Source organism: Buceros rhinoceros, unplaced genomic scaffold (genome assembly GCF_000710305.1).
Source record: "Buceros rhinoceros silvestris isolate BGI_N320 unplaced genomic scaffold, ASM71030v1 scaffold5941, whole genome shotgun sequence".
Taxonomy (NCBI): Eukaryota; Metazoa; Chordata; class Aves; order Bucerotiformes; family Bucerotidae; genus Buceros; species Buceros rhinoceros.
The window spans coordinates 18,628-23,344 of NW_010393574.1; the positions used below are offsets into that span (position 1 = coordinate 18,628).

General features: G+C 48.1%; 1 protein-coding gene across 1 annotated transcript in view; it reads left to right on the plus strand.

The window, feature by feature from the left end:
• The window catches only part of NR3C1 (nuclear receptor subfamily 3, group C, member 1 (glucocorticoid receptor)), a 64,134-nt gene that overhangs the window by 17,123 nt on the left and 42,294 nt on the right, over positions 1-4,717 (plus strand). The gene's annotated exons all lie outside the window — the stretch shown is intronic.

Below are 4,717 nucleotides of genomic sequence, written 5' to 3' on the forward strand. Positions count from 1 at the left end.
GCTGGAGAGGAGGACGCGAAGGGCCCGATGTAGCGGCTACTTTTCAGGAGAAGTCGGCTGCCCAGCTCCCTGCGGGTCGGCGCTGATATGGGGTGCGCAGAGGAGCATGCAGGGCAGTGTCTGGGTTAGCTGGTATGCAGCTGGTTTGGGTAGTTGAGTGGCAGGCTGGAAAGCCCTCGGAAGGCACAGTGAGCTGTGGACAAGCCGAGGAGGAGCCTCCGTTTGGAACATGTGAGATTGGCTGGCTGGGGAATGTCGCCCGTATGTTGCTTGGACACTATGGAGCTCGCAGCTGGGGCTGGGCAAGAGGCTCTGGGTTGTCCCTGACGAATTTATGAAAGCCTGAGCGTGCACCAGCAGCCCAAAAGGTAAACGAGGGGTTTCCTCATCAGGAAGGACAAAGGGAACAGCCTCTGGCTTGTGCTCCGAGAGCCCTAGTGCGCTGGCATCCCCAATGCTGCGCTCGCCCATCCCATACTGCCTGTGCTGCAGGGTTGGGTGGGTTTTTAATTTACTGCCAAACACTTTTATCAGATGAGTTTGTCTCTGGTGTTTAAGAAACCCAAGCATCAGCAAGCTAAACAGACAAAATGGAGGGGGGAAACCTCTAAAGGAGAATGCAGTGCATGGTGGTGAGAAACTAGTGAAATCGGCGGTGGTGGCAGCGGTACCTGCACGTGGTTTCTTCACGTTGTTAACATTGGTATATTCACCAGTGTACCGAGGTGTTAAATTCCATGCTTCATTTTGTCTGGAAATTGCAAATAAATCAAGGTAATGGTAGGAAGCAGATGACTCCAACTGCTGCCTGGGGAAATGCCTACGGGCTTGAAAGCCATCCGTCACCTGGTTCATGTGGTCGTCATCATTCCAAAGACACCCAAGGAATCAAAATCGCCTGTTACAGGCGTGCTCTCTGCCGTGCATGCTCTCATCAGTCGTTTCCCTTGCTGTCCCTGAGTGCTGTAGCAGCTCTGAAGAATGTTGTTTTGATTCCTGTGCTGCTGCCGCAGACACACTGTCAAGCAGTCAGACCCCGTTTTGCCAAAATGGAAATTCTTTTCACTTGCATCACTGCTTTCCCTCCAACTTAACTATAATGCAATTATAATAATAGAAAAAATGTAAATTTAATAGAATAAAGAAAAATTTTTACGAATCTAAACATAATATTTAGTATTTTCTACAAATACAACATATGCTGTCATTCAAGAAAAACTAGACATTGTCAATGTTTTAGCCATTCCAATAAGTTATTTATATTTATCTTTTAATAGCAAAGGACAGAACTCAGTGCTCGTGTTGATAACCGCTCCTTCCCAGGGAACACGATCGCGTTTGTCCCTTTGTTAGCAATGCTGCCGGCTACTTCTGAACTGCTGATTTCAAAGATTAAACCTGGGGGGGTTTCAAGGTGAGAAAATTGGCTCTTGGGGCAGAGCTCATGCGCAGATACAGCGGTTGCCCGTGGTGTGTGTTTGGGAAGCGGCTGGGTTCAGGTCTGGAGGTGCATCCAGGGCTGCCTACAGGTCGACAGCAGCCTGTTGCCATGGGATCGCTGCGGTTGTCCTTTCCGTTCCGGGCACTGATGCGGGAGGGCTGCCCCATCCCTCTCGTGTGATCTCCTGTGTGCCGTACCTGTGCGACTGCTGTACCTTTCCCGTGATGAATGAACCTGTAACAGCTTTCCCAGAAGTGTCATTTTAGTGGGCAAAGCTGTTCTTGATGGATATGCAGGGAATGGCGTTGGGAATCTGCGCGTATTTATTTCCTGAGGGTTTTCTCTAATTCTTTCTAAGCGGGAAGAGTCATCATGCAGCTACTGCAAAGTATCCATTGCTCGGGCTAGCCCTTACACAGCCTGCGAAGAGTTGTGAAGAGTAACGCAGACAATCTGATGACCAGACCTTGCTGTTGAAATGAGATTTATTCATTTCTCCTGCTTGTATGCTGCCGAACCTGCTGTGCCCATCAACGGAGGAGGCTGGGAGCAGCTTCACTCTGGAGCACGTTGCTTTGTTCTCCTGCTCTTCCTTCTGGTGCTCAGACAAGTGGGATTTTCAGGTGACTTCAGAAGAGATCTTTTTTTGTTTAAGTTGTCTCTGAGCAGTCATGTCCATGCTGTGATATGTCACACTTGTTCACAGAGGTGTCAGAATGAAGCTGTGTAACTGCACTTGGTGCAGCATTTTCTCGAGGAAGAGCGACCTGACCTTTCTCACTGCCCTGCATCACCCGGGAGCCGCCTCTTCCCAGCCCCGCTCTAGGTCAGTGTGTTTGAATGTTGTTTGCCTTCTCCAGCAGTGGATATTCGTGTTTGTCTCTGCTAGTTTTGTTGATGTTGCTGTGCGAGATGATTGTAAACTGGCGAAACTTTTTACTGTCCTCTTTCTGCAGGTGTCCCTGGTGTCATCTGCCTTTATTTGCAGCATCGTGCTCACCAAACTCTTGCTGTTTGGTGGGGGTTGTTTTAGCTATTAACTGTCCTGCAGCTCAAAAATCTGAATCAAATATTTGACTATAATTCTGTAACACTTACTGACGTTGACACATTCACCTTTCATTTGGCATCTCCGAGTTAGTCAAGTCTCTACTTCCTTTTTCTGTTTTTAGTGGCATAGTGAAGACAAGGTCCCCTCGATGTACACGCTCGGTACCTTTTGCAGATGGGGGATGCTTTATTTAGCTCAGTGCTTTTTCTTTTTAATCCTTCTGGAAGCAATTGACATAAACATAGTTCATACAATAAACAACGGTGTAGAAAGATGTATGAATTTGTATGTACACGTACAAATGTCTGCTCTGTACAGACGACGATGTCGTAGGCCTCTTCTTGTCGCCTTTAAATGATGACTGAAGTTCTGTATTTTTCATCCCCATGGTACTGCTGAGAAAGACAAATGGGAATTGAGATTAGTTGTGTTTCCTTTTCTGTGATCAAGAAAACTAGATAAAAATGTTTCTACTGAATCCTTTCTTTGAGAACTAAGCAGTGGGTGTTTGGTACCGGGCACATGTGGTTCTTAATCTGATTTAGAAGCACAGGTAATGGGGGGGGAAACCATAGTCAGGAGGTGTGAGCCAGGTGGAGATCAGCCAGTATTTTAAAATCCAGACAAAGTCAACTGATTTGGAGAAGGAGGAGAGTGAAAAGGCGAAACAGAGAAAGAGGATTTGGTACAGGGCACATGTTCTTAATCTGATTTAGAAGCACAGGTAATGGGGGGGGAAACCATAGTCAGGAGGTGTGAGCCAGGTGGAGATCAGCCAGTATTTTAAAATCCAGACAAAGTCAAATGATTTGGAGAAGGAGGAGAGTGAAAAGGCGAAACAGAGAAAGAGGGCAAGAGAAAGGGGAGAAGGTGGTACGTTGGAGTTGTGCATGATTTCTGTTCCTCCGGGCACGCAGGCGAGTGCGTCCTCAGTGGGCTGAGGGAATTCTCAGAGCGGAAGACCGACCTTAAACTTTTTAAAATCCTGCTTATCATTAATTCAGGAAATTAGAGCTATATTGAGCATTCAGACAATGTATTTTTTGCATATTCAGCTTGCTCTGTCTGTTACTTATGCATAAATGCAAATGACAGGCAAGCAGAGAGCCCGCTGTTGGGTGAGCTCTGCAGTCGTGTGGAGGTGCTGCCAGTCAGTCACCAGCCCTGCGGGATCACCTCCCCGCCTTCCACACAGCCCCGACCGAGTCTTCTGCTCCCCCTGAGCCTGAACAGAAACTTCCCTGCTCCCTGCACTTCTGGATTCAGTACCTGTTTTTCTGAGCTGGAGCACACTGCGGCAGCCAGCTCCCCTTGCCGTCACACCTCCTTTGTCACCTTTTCTCTCCTTGTGGGTCACCCTTCGCCAGCCCCGATCCCAGCTTTCTGCAGGACAGCGGGTCTAGAGCGTGCTGTGGTGTTTGATCCCCAGGCACTGTCTAGGTTTGAGGCTGGCAGGGGAGGCATGTTGGAATCCACTTGATGCAGTGTTGTGGCCGATGAAAACTAGGCTGTGCCCATCCGAGGGATGCTCGTTTCCATGTCACCAGCTGGCAGTTACTGAGACTATATCCAAGTCTATTTTAAACTTTTCGAAATGACATTCGTATTTAAGAGATGAGGAGGTATGTATAGAAGGGCGATGTGTGATACTTACTGTTATTTAGAGAAGTAATGTGGCGGTTCTGTTTCAGTGCAGACATGCAAATCTAAGACAAACATTTTGAGTCACGGGTTTGAAGTCTGTTGGTCAGTCCCAGCATGTGGGACAAGATTAGAGTGTCTTGTTATGAGAGTAAAGTCTTTTTCTTCAGCAAACTGCGATTTTTGTAACTGTCCGCCTGAAGCAGGAGGGACCTGAGCAGATAGGACCTATCAGCTGCTTATCACCTCGCCACCACGACGGGCTCTCTGGCCATAACCTGCAGTGTGGGATTAGTGCGTGCTGACTGACGGCAGCTGCAGACATGAATTCACCTCAGCAGCACCTGCTACTCTGCCCCTGAATAAGGAGCAAACATCTTCTCACCATCTCTATACAGCTGTGATGCCTTTGGGGCTTATTATCAGAATATCTGTACGTTGGCAGCATCTTCATGGACTCCGCTGTGCTTTTACAGAGCAGCTCTCCCTTTAGGACAGGGTTGCTGGTTTACCACTGTTGATGGCCATGGGCCTGGCAGTGCCCAGGATGCTTCTATGGCTGCTCTGCCCGAGAGAGTCCTTAG